The sequence below is a fragment of the Cupressus sempervirens genome, chromosome 4, assembly GCF_028749045.1.
Source record: "Cupressus sempervirens isolate cs-2001-9-10 chromosome 4, ASM2874904v1, whole genome shotgun sequence".
Lineage (NCBI taxonomy): Eukaryota > Viridiplantae > Streptophyta > Pinopsida > Cupressales > Cupressaceae > Cupressus > Cupressus sempervirens.
The window spans coordinates 399,686,982-399,710,243 of NC_143121.1; positions in this window are offsets into that span (position 1 = coordinate 399,686,982).

The window sequence follows — 23,262 nt, forward strand, 5'->3', positions numbered from 1 at the left end:
GCTAAAAAAATAATATTCAACTTATGACTTAGAAATGTATGCTTTGGTTTAGTCCTTGAGAAAGTGGAGGCATTATCTTTTACCCAAAGAATTTATTGTTTTTACTAATAAATCAAGCTCTTAGCTTCTTGAATAGATAGAAAAAGCTGAACCATAAACACATGAAGTTGATTGAATTCATCCAAGATTACACTTTCTCCATAAAACACAAGAAGGGGACAGAAAACAAAGTTGTAGATGCCCTTATTAGGAGGAATTTGATAGTAAAATAAATTCAAGTGAGTAGTATTGGTATTGAAGCCATGAAGAACCTCTATGTAGTAGTTTATATTCCAAGCTAGATTATTATTTAAAGCTAATTAGTTTTGTGTACCTAAAGGATTAGTTAGGGAGAACATTGTCAAAGAAAAACATTGTGGGAGTCTTGGAGGAAACTTTGGCATTGATAACACTTTAGAGTAGGTTAGAATATTTTTCTATTGGCCAAAGATGTAGGTGGATGTTAGGAAGATTTTAGAATTTTGCATTATTTTTCAAATGGCCAAAGGGAAATCTTCAAATGCTAGACAATATACTCCTTTACCTACACCATTAAGCCATGGGACTCCATTAGTATGGAATTTTTCATGGGGTTGCCTAGGACTAAAAGTGGATTTGATAGAATATTTGTTGTTGTTGATAGGTTCTCTAAGATGGCTAACTTTATACATTGTAAAAAAATTGATGATGCTTCTCAAATAGCTAGTGTCTTCTTTAAGGAAGTTGTCAGACTCCATGGATTACCATTAAAAATTGTGTCAGATAGGGATTCTAAATTTATTAGACATTTTTGGAGAACATTATGGAAGAGGTTGGGCATACAACTATCATTTTCTTCAGCACACCATCCCTAATTAGGTGGCCAAACTAAAGTTATCAATACATCATTGGGTGACCTACTAAGATGTCTAGCTAAAGAACATGGAGTTTCTTGGAATATTGTTCCTCCATAGGCTGAATTCCAATATAATGATTCAATGAATAGAAGTACAATTTTAACTCCATTTTAGATTGTATATGGAGGCCATCCAAGAGGATTCTTGGAGTTGAGATACTTGGGAGATAGTCATAATAGGAGTACACAAGCTGAAGATTTCATTGAGGTTATGAAGGAAATCCATCAACAAGTTAAGGATAAGTTTGAGCTTTTAGCAAGTAAGTACAAGGCACATGTTGATAAGAAGAGAAGGGACTAAATTTTTTTGATTAGGGTATCTAGTAATGAATCACCTAAGGAAGGAGAGAATTCCAAGGGAGAACTATAGATGGTTAATGATGAGGAAGAGAGGACCATTCAAAATTATGAAGAAATGTGGAAAAAATGGTTATCACATTGACTTGTCTATTGATTTAAAGATCTCTCCTATCTTTAGTGTGGAAAATATCTATGCATTCAAGGGTCCAAAGGATAATGAGGAAGTTGAGGTGGTGTAGTGGCAAAATGAATCATATTTTATACAAGAACTCCCACAAGTGCCTAAACCTACCATTGAAGGCATTTTGAGCAAAAGAAAATTACAAAAGACAAGGAGGAAGGGACATTATGAATACTTGGTCAAGTGGGAAGATAAACCAATAGAGGATGCAAGTTGGCTTTTAGATAAAGACATCATAAATGTTGAGATAATGGGTGTTGCACACATTGCATAATATTGTTATATTTTATTATTTTATTTTATCATGTAATGTTCCACCTAGATGGACATGCAACATGTAAAGATTCCCATGAAATATTCTTGATGAGTTGTATTGTAACATTGTGATAATATTTTATGTAATTATTTAATATTGGGGAAAAGAATTAAATGCCCACTATTAAATGTGGGGTCAGTGAGTTAGGTAGCACATGGTTTTAGCACATGGTTTATGTAATACCACTTAGTGGTTTTGTGGGACTTGCTACTATATAAGCAGCCACAAGGGTAGTTGTTGTAGAGTAAGAGTGAGAAAGGAAAGAGTCGAGTAGGACAAGGTTTGACATGTTAGCCAAGGGAGCATTTGTGAAGGTTGGAAGCATGGCATGGGATGTGTGGATTCATGCTTGTTCACATAGTTTTCTCGGTTGTGGCTATGGCCATGAAGGCTTTCATGGTTGTATGGAAATGGTATTTTTTGCTGAATAATACATGGTGATGGATGCTTTTGGAGGCTAAGTTTTTTCCCTCAATGAGGGTTTCCTAGGTTATATCTTGTGTCACATTTTGTAGGTATGTTTTCTATTCTATTGCATGTGGATTTTAATTTAGTGTTTATTTCAGATCTATTATGGGTTATGTGGAAATGGTTATATTCTTTATTGCTAAGTTTCCTTACAATCAAGCTTGGGAGCAAACTTGAAGACATTCTAACTCAAGAGACTTGAGTTTCTTTTCACCTAATGAGTATGGTGCATAGCACTAAGGCACTTAGTTTATATTTTGGTTTTCATGTACTTAGGCTAAAATAAATAAACCTTGGATGAAAAGTCCATGGTTGTCAAAGAAAGACACCATTTTTTATGCTTAAGGCACTTTATGCAATTTATAAGAAAAAGTTTCTCATAAGGAAAATTTGGGATTTTTAATGTTCTTGGTCAAGAAATCCTAGATTTATGTGTTTTTAGTTGGTGTTGGAACCTTTTCCAAACTTCCAGAAGTGGAATCAGGTGAAAAATGTAAAAATTGCACTTTTTGTGCAAGTTGCATAGTTAAAAGTTGTAAAAGTTGCTCAAAATTGCAACTTAGTGCAAAAAGGGTTATAACTATTAAAATATTGGTTTTAACCATTTAAATACATAGGAGAGATATATACCTCATTTTTTAGGTATGGAGGGCATTAATGTACAGATTGGAAGAAGTTGTAGAGAAGAAAAATCAATTTTGGTGTAGTTTTTACTACTATTTGCACACTCCACAAACTGTACTGACTATCAAACAAAATCTGATGGATGTTTGAGATAGATATTTTAATAAGATTTCATTTTATTCTGGTCTCATCATTCTAAGTTTTTTCTTGCTCAAGTTCATTTTTGGTGAAACTAGGTTTTTAGGACAACATTTTGGTGCATTTAGCAAAGATGGGCCTTTAACTGTAATTTCCCTAGTTGGAATTTCATAGACACTTGGGAAATGGTTGTTAGTAAGGTCCTATTAAATATTTAAAACCTCCAAAATTGCATTGTCTTTTTTTGTTATTTTTCCAATCAAGCCCTAGGTCAAGTACCATGAAGCATTTGACCTATTGTACTTTTTTGATTTGTGAATGACAAGAGTTTGGGACTTGGTGAAGGGATAAGAATAGAAATAAGTTATTTTAGTTTTTTTAATCATTCCTAAGTATTTAGTTCATTTCATGAACCCATTTCCCACTGGCTTCTTTGTAAACCAATCCTAACTTGATAACTTAGGTATCTGTTACTGTGTGAAGGAAAGTGAATGCTAGAGTGGGGCTAGAAATTGATGTTTTGGGGATTAAAGTAATTTTGAAAAGGGTATTCAAAAATATAATTTTTTTTTGGTCTTTTTTGAAACTTCATGAAGTTAGATCCAAAAAACTCATTTCAAGAGGGCTAAAAGGGGCTCATAGGGCTACTAGGCCAAATTGGGGTTTGAGGCTTTATGCAAGTGTATGATTCAAACTAGTGGTCTAGGTGATGGTACATAGTTCCTTAAGATCATTTAACATCTTAGAACCCTTGGGACAAATTTTTTTCCTAGTATTTACCTAGTCGTAGGAGATTGGTGCAAAACCCATAAAGTGGGTGATTTGGTTCTTTTTCCTTTGATTCTTGGTGCACTTGGAAAGTGTGATTCTTTGATCCATTTGAAAAATGGAGTGTGTGGATACCTTGTAATAAGGTTGAATATTTGATAGCTAGTTGGCTAATTTCAAGAGTGGGAAGCCCATTTCAAGCTTCTTAGTTGTACTCTCTACATTAGAGGGAGGAGGAGGAGAGAGAGAGAGAGAGAGAGAGAGAGAGAGAGAGAGAGAGAGAGAGAGAGAGAGAGAGATTAATGGTGGGAGAGGTAGATAGGAGGGAGAGTAGGGATGAGAGAGACAAATAGAGCAAGAGAGAAATAGTAGGAGAGGTAGAGGGAGAGAGTAGGATATGGGGGAGAGAGAGAGAGAGTAGGGGGTTGGAGAGGGGGAGAGAGATTATGGGATGGGAGAGGGTGGGAGAGAGAGTGAGAGGGAGAGGGAGAGCAAGAGGGAGAGCTAGGGAGGGAGGGGAGAGAGAGAGAGAGAGGGAGGGAGGGGAAGAGAAAGAGAGATGTTGGGAGAGGGAGAGGGAGAGGAAGAGAGTAGGAGATGGGGGAGAGAGAGTGGGGGGGTTGGAAAGGGGGAGAGAGGGTAGGAGATGGAAGAGGGTGGGAGAGGGAGAGGGGAGAGAGAGTAAGAGTGAGAGAGAGTAGGGATGAGAGAGGGAGAGAGAGTAGGGGGTCAAAGAGATGAGAGGGAGAGAGGGAGGGTGGGAGGGAGGGAGGGAGAGAGAGAGTAGGGGAGGGAGAGAAAGGGAGAGATAGTAAGGGTGGGAGAAGGTGAGAGAGTAGGGGATGGGAGAGTGTCTAAGAGAGTGAGAAGAGAGATAGAGAGAGAGAGGATAAAAGAGGGTGAGATAGAGAGTAGGGGAAGAAGAGAGAGGAAGAGAGAAAGGGTTGGAGAGGGAGTGAGAGTAAGGGGTGGGAGGGGGTGAAGGAGAGAGAGATAGAGAGAGTAGGGGGTGGCAGAGGGAGAGAGAGTAGGGGATCAGAGAGAGTATTGGATTGGAGAGGGTGGGATAAATGGAGATAGAGGGGGAGGGAGAGATAGATTGGGGAGAGAGAGAATAGGGTATAGAAGAGGGTGTGATAGGGGGAGAGGTGGAGAGCGAGGGAGAGGAGGGAGAAAAAAAGAGAGAGTATGGGGTGGGAGAGAGTGGGATAGAGAGAGACAGAGGAATAGAGAGAGATGGAGGGAGAGGGAGGAAGGGAGGCTGAGAGAGAAGGGGTGGAAGAGGGAGAGAGAGAAAGGGATGAGAGAGAGATAGAGACAAAGAGAGTAGGGGATAGAAGAGGGTGGGAAAGGGGGAGAGAGATAGAGATACGAGAGAAAGAGAGAGTAGGAGTGAGAGAGAGAGGGAGAAAGAGTAGGGTTAAGAGAGGGAGAGAGAGAGAGAGAGTGGGGGTGGGAGAGAGAGTGAGAGAGGGAGAGAGTATAGAATAAGAGAGTGTGGAAGAGAGAGTGAGAGGGAGAGAGGGAGATGGAGGGAGAGAGAGGGTGAGAGAGAGAGTAGAGGGTGGGAGAAGGATAGTGAAAGAGTAGGGGATGAGAAAGGGTGGGATAGGGAGAGATAGAGAGAGAGTAGGGGATAGAGAGGGAGAGAGAGGGTATAGAGTGGGAGAGAGAGGGAGAGAGAGGGATAGAGTGAGAGAAATGGTGAGAGAAAGACTAGGCATTAGGAGAGGGTGAGAAAGAGATAGTAATGGTGGGATAGGGAGAGAGAGAGTAGGGGATGAGAGAGGGTGGGAGAGAGTGAGAGGGAGGGATGGAGGGGGAGAGAGAGATAGATTAGGGGATGGGAGAGGGTGGGATAGAGAGAGAGTAGGGAATGGGAGAATGTGGGAGGGAGGGAGGGAGGCATACACATAGAGAGAGAGAGAGAGAGAGAGAGAGAGAGAGTGAGAGGGGGCAAGAGAGAGTATGGGATGGGACAGTGTGGGAGAGAGAGTTAGAAGGAAAGGGAGAGAGAGAGGGAGAGAGAGAGATAGAGAGAGAGTAGGGGAGGGAGAGAGAGGGAGAGAGAGTAAGGGTGTGAGAGGAAGAAATAGTAGGGGCTAGGAGAGGGTGAGAAGGAGAGAGAGAGAGAGAGAGTGAGAGGGGGCAAGAGAGAGTATGGGAGAGATAGAGAGAGAGTAGGAGTGGGAGAGAGAAAATAGGGGATTAGAGAGTAGGAGATGGGAAAGCGTGGGATAAAATGAGACAAAGGAGGGAGAGAGAATATGGGATGGGAGAGGGTGGGATAGGGGGAGAGGTGCAGAGAGAGAGAGGGAGAGAGGGAAGGAGAGAGAGTATGAAGTGGGAGAGGGTGGGATAGAGAGAGACAAAGGAAGAGAGGGGAGGGAGAGAGAGAGAGTAATGTGTTGAAGAAGGAGAGAGAGTAGGGGTGGAAGAGGAAGAGAGAGTAGCATATGAGAGAGAGATAGAGTGGGAGAGTAGGGGGTTGGAGAGGGAGAGAGAGAGTAGGAGATGGGAGATAGTGAGATAGGGAGGGAGGGAGGAGAGAGAGAGTAGGGGTGAGAGAGGGAGAGATAAATTAGGTGGTGTGAGATAGAGTGAGAGAAAGAGTAGAGAATGAGAAATCGTGAGAGAGAGTGAGAGGGAGAGAGAAAGAGTAGGGGTAGGAGAGGGTGGGATAAGGAGGAGAGAGAGTAGGGATAAGAGAGAAAGAGAGAGTAGGTAGTGGGAAAGAGTGAGAGAGAAATAGAGAGAGAGTGAGAGAGAGTGAGAGAGTAGGGGATGGGATAGTGTGAGTGAGAGAGAGAGAGAGAGAGACTAGGAGATGGGAGAGGGTGGAATAGTGAGACAAAGAGAAAGGGTAGGAGAGGGATAGAGAGTAGGGGATAGAGAGAGGAAGAGAGTGAGAGAGAGAGAGAGAGAGAAAATAGGGGGTGTAGGAGAGAGAGAGTAGCAAGAAGGAGAGTGTGAGAGAGAAATTGTAGGAGAGGGAGAGAGAAAGTTGGGGATGAGAGAGGATGAGAGAGAGGGAGGGAGAGGGAGAGAGAGAGGAAGAGAGAGGTGGGAGAGTAGGAGAGAGATTAGGGGATGGGAGAGGGTGGGATAGAGAGAGTAGGGGATGGGAGAGATTGGGAGTGAGGGAGAGAGAGAGAGAAAGGAGGGGAGTGGGGGAGAGAGAGAGAGTAGAGAGTAGGGGGCAGGAGTGTTAGAGAGTAGGGGATCAGAGAGAGTGGGATAGGGTGAGAGAGAGAAAGTAGGGGATGCGAGAGTGTGGGATAGGGGGAGAGAGAGAAAGAATAGGGGTGGAAGAGGGAGAAAGAGTAGGGGATTAGAGAGGGAGTGATAGAGAGAGCATAGGGGATTTGATAAGGTGGGATAGGGAGAGAACAATAGAGAAATAGAGAGAGATAAAGTATGGGATAAGAGAGCATGGGATAGTTAGAGAGAGAGTAGGGGTTGGAAGAGGGAGATAGAGTAGGGGTTGAAGATGGAGAGAGTGTATGGAATGAGAGATAGAGAGAGAGTAGGGGGTGGGAGAGGGAGAGTGAGAGTGTAGGGGATTGGAGAGGGTGGGATAGGGGAGAGAGAGAGAATAGGGGTGGGAGAGAGAGTGAGAAGAAGGGAGAGAGAGTAGGGGATGGGAGATTGTGGGAGAGATAGGAGAGAGAGGGAGAGAGAGAGTAGGGTATTGAAGAGTGTGGGATAGAGAGAATGAGTGAGGGTGGGAGAGGGAGAGAGAGTAGGGGTGAGAGAGGGAGAGAGATAGAGGGAGAGAGAATATGGGGTGGGAGATAGAGAGTAGGTGGTGGGAGAGGGAGAGAGATCAAGATATGAGAGATTTTGAGAGAGAGAGGGAGGGAGGGTGAGAGAAAGAGAGAATAAGTGATGGGAGAAAATGGGAGAGAGTGAGAAGGAGAGTGGGAGAGAGAGAGTAGGGAAAGGTGGAGGGAGAGAGAGAGAGAGAGAAATTAGGGGTGAGAGAGGGAGGGATAGAGAGAGTTAGGGGTGAGAGGGGGTGTGAGAGAGAGTAGGGGGTGGGAGAGAGAGTATGGGGTGGAGAGGGAGAGAGTAGGGAATGTGAGAGAGAGTAGGGGTGAGAGAGGGACAAAGAGAGTAGAGAGTAGGGGGTGGAAGAGAGAGAGTAGGGCCTAGAAGAGGGAGAGAGAGAGAGAGTAGGGGTGGGAGAGGGAGAGATGGATGGGAGACAAAGAGCCTAGGGGAGGGAGGGATGGAGAAAGAGATAGAGAGAGAGTAGGGGATGAGAGAGAGAGATTAGGGGTGAGAGAGGAATAAAGAGAGTAGAGAGTAGGGGGTGGGAGAGAGAGTAGGGGCTAGAAGAGTTAGAGAGTAGGGGTGGGAGAGGGAGGGAGGGGTGGGAGATAGAGAGTAGGGGAGCGAGGGAGAAAGGGAGGGGGAGAGAGAGTACAAGATGGGAGAGAGAGAGTAGGGGTGAGAGAGGGAGAGAGGGAGGGAGAGGGGGAGAGAGGGGGGAGAGAGAGTGAGAGAGAGGGGGGGGAGAGAGAGAGAGAGTAGGGGTTGGGAGAGGGTGGGAGAGAGTGAGAGTTAGAATACGGGTAAGAGGTAGAGAGTAGACAGTTAGGGGGTTGAAGAGAGAGAGAGAGAGAGAGAGAGAGAGAGAGAGAGAGAGAGAGAGTAGGGGGTGGTAGTGGTAGAGAGAATAGGGGATAGGAGACATAAAGAGTAGGGGTGATAGAGGAAGACATAAAGAGAGAGTAAGGGTGAGATAGGGGAAAGGGAGAGAGTAGGGGATGGGGGGAGAGGGAGAAAGAGAGAGAGTAGGGGGTAGTAAAGGGAGATAGAGTAGAGGATAGGAGATGGAGAGAGTAGGAGTGAGATAGGGAGAGATAGAAAGAGAGAGCAGGGGTGAGAGAGGGGGAGAGGGAGAGAGAGATTAGGGGATGGGGGAGAGAGAGAGTATGGGATGGGAGAGGGTGGGTTGAGATGGTGGAGAGAGAGAGGGTAGGGTGGGAGAGGGAGAGAGGGAAAGAGCAAGATTGGGAGTGGGAGAGGGAGAGGGAGAGAGAGAGGGAGAGCGGGGAGAGAGAGTGAGTACATGTGGGAGAGGGAGAGAGTAGGAATGAGGAAAGGAGGGAGGGAGTGAGGGTAGGAGGGGGGAGGGAGGGGAGGAGAGAGAGAGAGAGAGAGAGAGAGAGAGAGAGAGAGAGAGGGTGGGAAAGGGAGAGAGAGTAGGCTATAGGAGAGGGTGGGATAGGGGGAGAGAGAGAGAGGGGGGGTTAGGATGGGAGAGAGAGAGAGAGTGGGAGAGAGATATATATGTTGAGATAATGGGTGTTGCACACATTGCATAATATCATTATATTGTATTATTTTATTATGTAACATTGTATCTACGAGTACCTAGATGGATGTGCAATATGTAAAGATTCCCATGGGATATACTTGATGAGTTGTATTGTAATATTGTGATAATATTTGATGTAATTATTTAATATTAGGGAAAATAATTAAATTTTCAACACAAATGTGGGGTCAATGGGTTAGGTAGGACATGGTTTTAGCACATTGTTTGTGTAATACTACTTCTTGGTTTTTTTGGACTCACTATTATATTAGCAGCCACAAGGGTAGTTATTGTGTGAGAAGAAAAAGGGGAAAAGCAATAGTCAAGTAGGACAATGCTTGATACATTAGTCAAGAGAGCATTTATGAAGGTTAGAAGGATGACATGGAATGTGTAGGTTCATACGTGTTCAGATGGATTTCTTGATTGTGGCTATGGCTTTGAAGGCTTCCATAGTTGTATTGCAATGATGGTTTTGCTGAATAATCCATAGTGATGGATTTTTTTTCAGGCTGAATTTTTCCCTCACTGAGGGTTTTCAAACATATATTATATGTCACATTTTTGTGGGTACATTGTCTATTCTCTTGCATGTGGATTTCAATTGCATATTTATTTCAGATCTATCATGGGTTGTGTAAACGGTTATATTCTTTGTTGCAAGTTTCCTTACAAGTGGTATTAGAGCTATGGTTTTATTTTTTATAATCCTAGATTGAATCCATGGGAATGCATGAGAGGATAAAAGAAAGTGAAAGATATATGAGTTTATTATAGATTTGAGAGTTTTGGATGTTTCATTTAAATGAGGGTTTTAGAGAGAGCTTGTAGAAATGACCTCTTGGGTAAAAATACCTCACCATTGGATCCAGGTTGATTTTTTCATAAGTTTTGATATATAACATGCCCTAGTTTGGCCATGTTTAAAGGAAGTGAAAGATTTTTTTAGTTTCAGGCTATGATGACTATCAAATTTAATCCCGTCAAAATTTTCATCACAAAAGAAAATCACTATGGAAATGATAAAAAAACTATCTTAGTAAAATGGCCATAATGTTCTCTTAGGATATTAGATTTCATACTTCTTACTGGTGTTGAAAAGATAATTTAGAGCACTACAACTTGGCGTAGGCTTGATTCTATGATTTTGAAAATTTTCAATTTTTACGAGCGTAAAAGTTAGATGCTATTTATTTTGAGCAAAGATTAGGACACAACTTGGGCATACAGAGTTAGCTTTTGGACTTCAAGTAGTGAAGGAAAAGCTCTTGGAAAGCTCTACACATTGATTCATATTGGGTGTACTTTGTGATGATTTATTTGGTAATATATTAATCCAAATAGTTGATGGTATATATTGACTATGGTAGCATTGTGAGTTTATGGCATTGCACATTTGGAGATTTGCATTGTGAGTTTATGACATTGCACATTTGGAGATTTAAGATTTGATGTCACTGTATACTCAGTTCATATTTTGAATTGGTCTCATGATGATCTGGTTGTTAGTGTTTGGTTTGGATATGTATGATGACTTGTTGGGTCTACAAGTTATGCAGTGTTGTAAATAGTTTATACTTATAGGTTGTATTTATGGCTTGGATATGGGTTGTCTATGACCTAAGTCACATGAATTTTTTGATTTTTCTTCATATAGAAGGGAAGAGATGTTGTTACTAGGTAAAGTCATGGTAGATGATTGTAGTTAACTATTTTATGCTTATAGGTTGGACACTTTGAGAGTTAGTTGCTCAGTTCATGGATGTGATCATGGTGTCATATATTTTGCCATGACATTACTAGATATACAAGTACATCTTTGATGTTTATTGGCTTGGATTCCTAATTTGGTTATGGTGGTATATCTTCTTGGTTGAGGATCATGGTTATTTGGCTTCTTTTAAGGAGATCATGATGTTAGGAGATTTGACTTAGGGACAATGGTGATGCTAATTTTTCTTGGATTAGAGAAGTCATTATTGGGATAATTGTTTGGTTTCAGTAGGAATTCAGAGGGACATTCACCTATTATAGACTTGAGAGGAGATTTTTCTTAGATGAGTCTTGATTTAAGACTTAGATATCTTGATGAGCATTCTTATTCCCCAATCTTGGTCTACTCATCAATTTACTACTTGAGAGGTATAACCCATTATTTCTCTCAAGTGTATTATATTTGTGCTTCTCTTTCATGCATATGGATCTTGAGCTATGGTAATGAGTTAGTTCTAGAGGGTTCAATCGAGGGATGGTTTAATATTGGTTATCTCTCTATGTATATGTTTTTGTTATGCTAGTTGAGTTTGAGAGATGGTTTATATTGGGAATATTCCTTGGATTAGGAATGGTTTATGAGTTTTATCTTCTTGTGAGAGGCTTACATCCATGATTAGTTATATGGTATGGTTTGGGTGTTGTTGAGTCTTCTTGGTTGGGGTTTTATGGATGAGATCATACTTGTATAGTTTACATCTAGAGGTTTGTGTAGAAGGACATGATACAGGTTATGATTTGCATGGTTTCTCTTTAGTATTTGTTATCTTTTTGGTGTAGTAATATAAAACCTAGTGTGCTAAGAATATCAAAGATTAAATTAACATTATTAAGAAAAACTTTAAGACAAGACAAAGGAAAACACCATGGAGGAAAGTAGACCAAAAATGGTAAGCTCCTCAAGTGTATCCTATGATGACATTGATTGTCCAACGATGAGGGATGTGTGCTCATGAAGTTCTCAAGCTTCAAATGGTAGTTAATCAAATGTGTATATGGATGAAGGATTTAGCAAGATGTACATGAATGGAATTTAGCATGGTAAGGGTGTAAAATGGATATACTATAGTGGTTAGTGGGGCATTACAAGTTTATATGGGTAGATGATATGGATTGTAAGAGGGAAGAGCTTTATTTATAGGCCAAGGGGTAGTGAGATGAAGGGTCAGGATGAAAGGATAGAGAAAAGGTGAGAAAGGGGTAGGATGCAATGAGAGGAGAGTACATGGATTGTGCTTTTTCAAATATCCAGCCTTATGACAAGTGTCACAAGGGGAATGAGTGGTCAAAATGGAGGGTCAAGGGGAGTAATGAGGGAGGAAGAGTATGTAAGAGACATTAATGGCATGTAAGATCCATTAATCTCATGGATATGGATGGAAGAGGGTAAGGGAGACCATTAACTTTGGCTTGGGATAGAAAGTGTTAACCCTTGCTTAAAGTTGTCCACATTTTTAAGAAGGGGATTAGGCTTAGCTTAAAAAGGTGGGGGGGTGGGGGGGGGGGGGGGGGGGTGCATTAGTCAATTAATTAGTACCCTAGCATAGTGTCACTTTTTTAAAAAATGAAAATATCCATTCGCATGGTAAGATTCCATAATTTAAAGCTAAATGACAGCCGTATAAGAGACTTCAATATTTTTCTTTTCATAAAAAGCAAAAACTAGGTTGAGGAAATGTTGGAAAAGCACTACTTACTAAGGGTATCAACCCCTTCAATGACTACAATATTTATCTTTTAAAATGATATGAGGTAATTTGTATTCATCTTACCAATTTTTTTCATTTCGAACAATTTTCTTAATTTTTTTGGTTTATTTGAAAGACTAGTTTAAGTTCACCATTTAAATATAAATGCTTTTTTGTACATGCATGCATGTAAGAACATGTCCCTCTACCACACATACACTTTCAAAGGGGGTTTGGGGGCAAATGGCTTAGTTTTAATGGGATAGGTTAGTTAGGTGGCTAAGTGAGGTTAGTATGGGTGGATGTGTTGAATTAGGGGTGAAGATAGGGTTTAGGGATGGTTTAGAGGTTTAGGATGATTTATTAAATGATTTATTTAATAAAAGGGGTTTTGAGAAATTAAATAAAATACATTTTTACATTAATTGAATTTAATAGAGGAATGATGATTTAACTGATAAACTAATTTTGGGTTATCATTCTATTTTAACAATTAGACTATAGTTGATTAAATTAATTAATAAACTAGGGGTTGATGATTAATTGATTAAATAATAAATATTTAATAAATAATGTCCTAGAATATGACTAAATAAGATTGCCTAATGGTGTAATCAGATTTAGGTGTCTACACCTAGTTCCATTTTGCTTACATTGGATTTGAGATTGGTTAGAGATTGTGATCACTAGTTTGTGCTCATGTATGCCATGTGAGAGATGAAATGGTTATTCATTTATCTCTTTCATTTATTGGTTTTAGAGAACATGCAAAAGCATTGGAGACTCGTTATGGGATTTGTTCTTGCAGGTTTGGTTTATGTGTTGTGGATGTCCTTGAGACTACATGGATTCACTTCTTTGAGTTGTTGTGAGTGGATTGGTTATAGATTTGACATTATCTTTTTTAGTGGGAGATTCTTGGTATATATATGGTAGGTATTGCTATTGAGGCTTGTAATTGTAGGTTACATATTAGATATGTTGATGATGTGAGATTCACTAGGTATACCTTTGGAGGTATGGATAGTTGGATGAGTTTGGCACTTCTTGTAGGTGTTATTTCAGCTATGGATATTTGACAACTATAGATACATGCGATTACCTTTAGATCAAGTTTTTGTGCTTGGAATATGAGTTGGTAAAATATTTTATGATCTTCTAATATGACAGATTGGGTGGTTTTCTCTTTGAATGGCTTCTATCTATGTTCAGTACTAGTGATATAATAAGAGGTGGCTTTATTCATGTTTGAGATGCTAGATACTTTGATATTGTTGTGGGTTTTAGGATGGACTACTTGGTGTACTTTGATCCAAATGGTGAATTTTCTAGGAGTGATTGTTCCCTTGTTCATTTATGTGGCTACAAATTGACCTTATGAAATGTATTCAAAAAGTGGGAGATTGTTGAGATAATGGGTGTCACACACATTGTATAATATTGTTATATTGTATCATTTTATTTTATTATATAATGTTGTATCTAGGATTACCTAGATGGATGTGCAACACTTAAAGATTCCCATGGGATATACTTGATGAGTTGAATTGTAACATTGTGATAATATTTGATGTAATTATTTAATATTGGGGAAAAGAATTAAATTTTCAATATTAAATGTGGGGTCAATGGGTTAGGTAGCACATGGTTTATGTATAACCACTTGGTGGTTTTTTATACTTGCTACTATATAAGAAGCCACAAGGGTAGTTGTTGTGTAAGAAGAAAAAGGGAAAAATCAAGAGTCAATCGGGACAAGGCTTGATAGGTTAGCCAAGGGAGCATTTGTGAACGTTGGAAGCATGACATGGGATGTATGGATTCATGATTGTTCACATGGGTTGCTTGATTGTAGCTATGGATTTGAAAACTTCCATGGTTGTATTGCAATGGTGCTTTTGTTGAATAATACATAGTGATGGATGCTTTTGGAGGTTAGGTTTTTCCTATAATGAGAGCATTCTAGGGTATATCTTGAGTGACATTTTTGTGGGTATGTTGTCTATTCCGTTTCATGTGAATTTCCATTGCATATTTGTTTTAGATCTATTATGGGTTATGTGGAAATAGTTATATTCTTTGTTTCAAGTTTCCTTACAAGAGTGAGTAAGGGGATGGGAGAGGGTTGGAGAAAGAGAGGGGGAGGGAAGAAGAGAGAGTAGGGGTGGTAATGGGTGGGATATGGAGAGAGGAGGGGAGATTAGGGGATGGGAGAAGGTTGGAGAGGGAGGGAGGGAGGGAGGGAGAGAGAGAGAGAGAGAGAGAGAGAGAGAGAGAGAGAGAGAGAGTAGGGATATTAGGGAGGGTAGGGGAGGGGATAGGGTGGGATAGGGGGAGGGGGAGAGAGACTAGGGGTGAAAGAGGGAGAGAGATTATGGGATGTGACAGAGATATAAAGAGAGAGAGAGTAGGGGGTGGGAGAAGGAGAGAGAGGGAGAGAGTAGGTGATGAGAGAGAGTAGGGATATGAGAGAAAGAAAGAGTAATGGTTGGGAGAGGGAGAGGGAGTTGGGGATGGGAGAGTGTTGGAGAGAGACAGTAGGGGTGGGAGAGAGAGAGAGAGAGAGAGAGAGAGAGAGAGAGAGAGAGAGAGAGAGAGATTAATGGGTGGGAGAGGGAGGGAGAAATGGAGAGAGAGTAGGGGATGGTAGAAGGTAGGATAGGGAGGGAGAAAGAGAGAGAGAAGGGGATGGTTGATGGTGGGATAGGGGGAGGGGAAGAGAGGGAGGGAGAGAGGGAGGGAGGGAGAGAGAGGGAGAGAGAGGGAGAGAGAGAGTATGGGTGGGAGAGAGAGGGAGAGAGATAAAGAAGTGGGGGTGGGAGAAGGAGGGAGAGTGTGCATGGAATAGGAGAGGGTGGGATAGATAGAGTAGGGGATTTGAGAGGGGGGGATAGGGGGAGAGAGAGAGAGAGAGATTTTTGACATAGTGTGTATGCACTATAATGTGTGCATGCTTTATAGTGCATATGCACTATATGAAAACACAAAAGAATGGTTATAAGAAAAGTTTTGGTTTGTACTAACTTATTCTTTTTTTATATGTTGTCTCTATTTTTTTTAAGATAGAAAATATAGGTTTCATGCTATTAGAAGTTAGAAAATACCAAATTCAATCATTGGATACATGTAGTTCCTGTCACTTTTGTAGTCTATACCTTGTCTATTTTGATTTGAGAGATACTTGATACTCTTATTATTTGTACTTTGTAATCACTTGAGAATCAAATTATATAGTTTGATTCAGTATCATAGACGCTTTACTACTATGTTGTTCAGTTTATGATATTTTCATGTTGATGTCATTTTGAGATGACACTAGATCTATGAAGATATCAGATTATTTAGTATTTGGACAATTTTTTTTATTAAGTTATGTGATGGGTTTTATGCTATGGTTATTTACTTCATTCTCATCTATTTATAATTTATGTGAATGTGAGTGATGTATATGGATTAATTAAGTTATTTAATGCATTATTGCTTCGACTATGATATTATTATGCAATTTTACTTGATCGTGTCTTGTAGTGTGCAAGAATTATATCCCTAGCAATGGCACGTGGAGTTAGTGATTCAACTATTCATTTTACCAATGTCATCCCTACATGGTTGACGTATCTTTAAGATTAATTGTTTAAATTAAGACCTTTTAGTGATTATTAAATCTAAACTCATCTGCATTGTGTGATTAGACTAGTGAGAATGTTTTTGCATTAAGAGTTTTGCATTATCAAGAAAGTTGGTTAATGATTTTATGTGATTTTGGGTTTTTGAGGTTTAAATCTTGTCAAATTTAATTTTTGGTAGCTTTACTTTATATGAATTCCCATTACATGGAATAACCTTATTTTTTTTGGGTTGATTCAGAGTCTAGTTAGTCTATCTAGCTATTTTACCTAATTAACTATTCATTGAAAGAGTGAATAAGTACTCAAAAAGGGATTTTATTATTCACCTCTCACTTTTTGAAAATACAAATTTGAGAGCTTTTTTTGAGAATCCTCTTTTGGATCATGTTTCTATTTGTTCTAAGAGCTATGAGCATGGGATCTTCATAAGGTTAGTCTTGTTGGATTTGGCTTAGGTAGATCTTGCTTTTCCATTATTTCTGACAGCTTTGATGGGCATTTTATTTTATTATGTGGGTTTTAGTTTCTGCCCCTTTTGCTATCAGGTAGGGCTTTTCCATTTTCTTATTTCAATTCCATTTTAGGTTATGTTTTTTGGTATCTATTTTTTTGGAGGACAAGAATTAGTGTTCCCCTCTATTTATATTTGGTTGTTCTACCTAGTTGGTTGGGTATGAACATTTTTCCCTATTTTTGGGATGGGGGTTTGGGGTTTCATGTTGTTATGCTGGTTGTTCTTGCATATGGTGTTTGAACCCAAATATTAGGGGTTTTATAACCAAAGATCAAATGGGTTTTAATTTCAAAGTTTTTCTAATTTTGGGGTTTTCACCTTGTTTTGCATGTTGCCCTATTTTCTTAGGATTTTTTTCCACAAGTTTAGTCATGGACATGGATCATTCATTTGGATGTTCATTGGACCTTTATTTCTCTTTTTATGTTGCACTTGGATGCATGCTACATCCATCCTTCTAAGTCTATTTTTGGTTGAGTGACTTCTTGCATTTTGTTCTCATATAGTCTTTGTGTTATAATCTTCATGATGATGGTGTGCCACACACGAGTATGTGCACATATATTTATTGAGTGAATTGTGAGTTCTGATCTTCCTTGATACTTTTGGAAGTTATGATCATTAGGGTTAGGTTGGGATTTTACATGCCTATAGGCACTCATCATTGTATGAACTTTGTTAAGGTAGGAAAGCATATGGAAGGGGCTACTACCTCGTAGCCTTGTCATCATTGTGCCTAGAGGGTTGGAAAAGGAAGTTTTAAATAAGTGATAACTAAATAATACACTAGATGGTAATAAAATTTAAGATAATAATATGTGCTAGAGTCTTCTCAATGAGGGAATTGAATCTAAATGTTCCAAGCTTGGGCTTGTTGATCCAAAGAAACTCTCCATGATGTTATCCCTTAGAATCCCATTGATTTTCTGACCAAGACCTATACTTTATTCATTATCTATGTCTTGGTTTCAGTCATTGTGCTATCTAGTGTGTGTGTGTTAGCCATGGATGTTTTCTTTGTGTGTGTATATGGTTGGATCATTATATCCATTATCATGATAGGTGTGGGACTATGGATTCCATGTGGTTGGGAGGCATAGCTACCTATACCATTGTTAGGGACCAGTGTATAGAGATGGTTTCTTTTCCTAGTGCAACCATTGTTGGATGTTTTCACTTAGTACATTAGGTTCCAGAGTACACTTTCTAGTGATTTATGCTTTCATTGGAATACTTGTATATTATGTTTAGATGATGTTAGTTATTGACACATTTTCTTATTATGATGATCAGCATATGATAGATGATGTTATCCATATTTGTAGGATTATCTTATGCTTTACTCCTAGCATGTTAGATTTCCTTATGCTTATGTTGTAGCATGCTTTAGTAGTGATTTCCCTATATGATAGTATCGATGATCTGATTGGTAGCTTGGCTTGTTATATATGGGGGATGGCTAGGGCCCATGATGGTCTTATGATGTTATTATGGTTGGGAGGAATGACATACTTATATTGGTTATTTTGCACATTGTGATGTTGTTTTAGTTCACTACAATGTTACCTTTTGCACTTTCCCTTTTTTGCTTGTTAGATGGTTAGATTGTTTTTCCATCTTTCAGTATTGTGTTGGAGAGTTTATTCCTCAAATTGTGGATCTGGTACTCCCTAGTGTGGAGGAACTTAATTCCATATTCTTTATTCTTTTCTTTTTTTCTTTCTATTTTTGGATCTTGAATGAAATCATGCTTTCTTACACAAGTAGGCAAGATATTGTGTGGTGTATTAGGTTTCTTTGCCTGGCTTTTGGCATTTTCTTGTACAAAACCCTACACCAATTTTTGGTTGTCTTAGTTTTTTGGTCAAGAAATTTCTCATGCTACATGGTGCACATCCTCATGTAGAAGGAACTTTCTCCCAGGGCATGCTACATATCTTCACAAAAAAATTGTCAGTCTATGGTCCTTGCATAGAAAATAGGGAGAATCTCCATTGGTATTTGTGGATCAATTTTTGGTGAATCTAGTACCCTTTGGGTTTAATTAACTTACCATGCTCTGATAGATCTTAGATTCTTTGTATTGTCATCATTTTAGATTTTATTTTCTAGTTTTATTTGTGTCAATTTGGGTAGTGGTGTTTCGAGATTTGTTGTTTGCCACGATGGTGGTTAAGTGTTTCATTGTGATCTATGTGATCAGTGTATAATTTCATCATGTGCACTCATACTCATTTTTTTGATAAAAAAATCCTGGCTTGTATTTCATCCTTGTTCGAAGGATCTCCAGGTGAGACATTACATATAGTATCAGAGCCCATGTTGAAACATTGGGATCTCTATGTTATGCTTCCACTATGGTTTTGTTTTCTCTTGTTTAGTGTTATATTATGTTTTATTATTTGATATATTTTTGGTTCATGGTTTTGAATCTTATGCTTGTGATCCTTATGTCTAACTTTATCTTGTTATCTATTAGTGATGGCTCCTACATGAATACCTATTAGTCATGGTTGTAGCTGACAAGTTGTTCAAGAAGAACATCAAGAAGAGGAATATCATGAGAATGGGGGAGAATATGGTAATGCTAATCAGAATGTCATAGGGGCATTGATTCCAGCATTATAGGATATTCTTTCTTAGTTGGGCCCTCATGTTAAGGAATGCCAGAAGGATCATAATTAGGAAGAGGGGTCTCATCATGGAGAATCCTATCGATCAGAGCATAGAAAGGAGGAGCATGAATGAGAACATTCTTGAACACCAACTGGTTGTAGGAAACAACAATGGAGAGGTCATGGTCATCATGAAAATGATGATTTCACTCAAGTAGAAATGATGTGAGAACTTTTAAGGTCCAAAAGACCACTATTTGATGACTAGGGGATAGGATTCAAGGCCAAGAACTAGTTGCTAGATATGGGGCATTATCTCTTCTTACTACCATATGGGAGAAACCTAAAGGCCTATTATATGATCACATATCTAAGAGAACATGGTTCTATTTGGTGGGATTCAAAGAGCAATAGGCTTCAGATTAGTATTGTAGATATCACCTAGGAGATCTTCAAGGAGAGGTTCAGAGAGAAAGTCCTATTGCCCCAATACCATGATGCTCACATTGATAAATTTCATGAGCTTAGACAAGGATTTATGTCAATTGATCAATGTGAGAAGAAGTTTCTTGTTTTGAAACAATACTTGAGCTACCATCACGATGAGGCATTCAGCACTCAACATTTTTCCAAGGGCCTCAGAGACTCCATCATTAGAGATGTGCATGCTCGTCAACTAATGACATTTTTCTCTTTCCTTGGAGAAGGAAAGGATCATAAAGAGAAATGTGGCTAGGGGTTTTAGTGGTAAATATGGATCTTAGAACCAAATTGCATAGAATTCAGGACATAAGAATTAGTTTACCTAGTCTTCTAAGAATGGCCAAGCCAAATTAGAATCCTCTTAGGGTGGTTATAATTATAAGAATAAGAATATTTATTGGAACAAGGGTAGATAGTCTTTTGTTACCTTAGGAAATAAAGTAGATAACCGAAGTTGTGGGAGGAAATCTTAGCAGAATTGTCCTCCTCAGAGTGCTTAGTAGAATTCTAGTAGGGGTAGTGCACCTTATCCTAGTGCTACCTAGGGAGGTCATGAAACAAGTTCCAACTTTGGAGGAAACTATTATTCAAGTAACTAGCCTAGCCATAATCTCTTTAGTGTTCCATTAAACCATCTTCAAGACTTGATAAGGGCATAGTAAGATCTAATCCTACTATAGGAGATGTTGATCTGAATCACCGAGTCTTTGTGGCAATTGACAACCATCAAGTGGATCATTGAGGTATAGTAGTCAAGGCTACAAGTATGTTGCATGGTATTTTGTCTTCAATTTTATTTGACTCAAGTGATTTAGATTCTTTCATATCACCATCTCTAGTTATTTAGCAATGAATGCTAGTGGTAGTGTGTCAAGTTGACAGGTGGAAGGTTAAGTTAGCCATAGGTTCCAAAGTGGTTATTGACTTGTTGATTAGGAGTTGTGTTTTGAATTTGGGAACCTTCACCACCATAGTGGATCTACACATTCTACCTCTGGGATTGTATGAGATTGTCTTGGGCATAGATTAGTTAGCCACCCATTAGGTGAATATCGATTGATATTGTAAGATGGTACAATGTGTTGATGACTTAGGTGGGTAGGTGGAAATTTTGGGAGTCTTGAGACCAGTCTCACTTCAGATGATCTCAGGTAATCAGCTGAAGTAGAGTGTGTGAATAGGTTGTTTGTTGTTTCTTGTGCATATCAGTGATCTCAAGGAAGCTAAGAGCCATATGATGACACTTGATGTTCACTCACTCCTTTTTGAGTATGTATATCTATTCCTTGATGAGATTCCAGGTATGCCATTATAGTGTGACATTGATTTTTAGATTAATCTTATAGCAAGAGTGGAGCTGATTTCATGAGCTCCTTACTGCATGACCACTCAAGAGTTGAGTGAGCTCAGATTATAGTTGGAGGAATAATTGGTTAAGAGCCATATTTTTCCTAATGTATCCCTATGGGGTGCACCAGTTGTATGTATGAAATGTGAGCCTCTTAACCTCACACACACTTCAATGTGGTCCTTACCTATGAAATCATCTTGGAATAAACATGGAGTCATTTACCCAAGTGGTCTGATAGTGCAACCTGTTGCCTTCTAACTAGAAGGATTTTTCCCACTTGTGCTCTTAGAATCAAGATGTAGGCAACCAAACCTTTCTAGAATGAAGGGTTTTAGACTGTAAAATAGATCTATATGATGTGCAATTATTCTAGATGAAAGATGCAATTAATCTAATAACATATAAAGCATATTAAACTATATGCATGCATTTAATTGTATATGATATTAAATCTAACCAATGAAAAGTTAAGATGATAGCAAGTAAATGAATGCACAATTTGATATAAATTTGATGCAAATCCAAAATCCAACCTTCACAATGAAGAATTAGGGACCCCTTCAATAGAATTCTTGGAATCCACCAATGGTTGAGATCAACTCAGATCAATGGTTAGGATTGAAGCTAAAATTCAGTCAAAGTGGAAGATTCCCAATATAGATGTAGTTAACTAACTCAGATTTTCAATGCAAGGAGTAGTTAACTGAGATTCACATTACTATGAGAGTAAGTAAATTAAGTCACTTCTAATTTGAGAAGTAGATAAGTGAGAATTTCCATTTTGAACTGAGAAATAGAATTTGGGAAAGTTATTTAATTTAATAAAATGAGATATGATCTCATAAATGTTTTTTTCATTTAATTAAATAATTACATTCAATTAATTAAAATGAGAGAATTATTAAACTAAATATATTTAATTCCTTAGTACATTATCCTTCAAGAGATAATTTAATTTAATTAAAGTATAAATACTTAAAATTAAATTAAATTTTAATCAATAGTTTTAATGTGACTAATACAAGTCAATACTTTAGGAATTAAATAAGTAGTCTAATTAATGTAGATATAGGGTTTCTTGCATTTGACGATTAAGTCAAGTAGGAAAAATCAAAATAAGAATTGCCTAGTAATATAGGACTTTAGAGTTGATCAAAATAGACCAAAATTGGTAATCATGGCAATGAGCCAATTTTGTGGTATTACATTTTGCCCCTCTTTGAATGAAGGTGCGAGTAGCACGTTTGGTTCAAAAAAAATTAGAAAGCATGATGTACAAATCAAGAAATGAGATTGGTTCCAAAATTGATTCTATAGAGACCAATTGATAAGCTTTTATGGACCATCTCTAGAATAGAGCTTAATCCTAAGGAATCCAAATAGAACACCTGGATACCTAAATTTATAAGCATTTTAAAGTTTTTCTTCATAATGAAGTTTAACCTTTAAGGATCCAAATAGAATATCTAGATACCTGATATTGATAGCATTTTTAAGATTATCTCCAAAATGGAGCTTAACCTTTAAGGATCTAGATAGAACATCTAGATACCTAAATTTCATAGTATTTTATAGATTATCTCCAAAATGGAGCTTAACCTTTAAGGATCTAGATAGAACATCTAGATACCTAAAATTGATAGTATTTTAAAGATTATCTCTACAATGGAGCTTAACCTTTAAGGATCCAGATAGAACATCTAGATACATGAGATTGATAGAAGATAAAAAGATCCAATTATGAGTCATAGAACCATCCCCAAAATGAGGCTTGAACCATAGGAGTCAGGGTTTAGATTATCCCAATACGTATCCATCAGACTCTAACTAGAAATGTTATAAGATTGATCAACGGATGATAAAGATGCTAGAAAGAGGGGACCAAGATGTCCCTAGTGATGAGATGCCCCGAGTGATGAGGACATAAGATATGAATGAGATGCCCCAAGCAACGAAGATTCAAATTGATTTGAAGTTTAGATTCAATGATGTAATCATCCTACCCCTTCGGGAGAAAAATCAAAAGATGACACACCAAAAATATGATATAAAGTAGAATGTTGAGAGATATAGAAGAATGATGAGATTCAATAGAATGTAGAAGAAATCAAAATGATTAGAAGAAAATTTGAATTCAATTCAACATGATTTCAA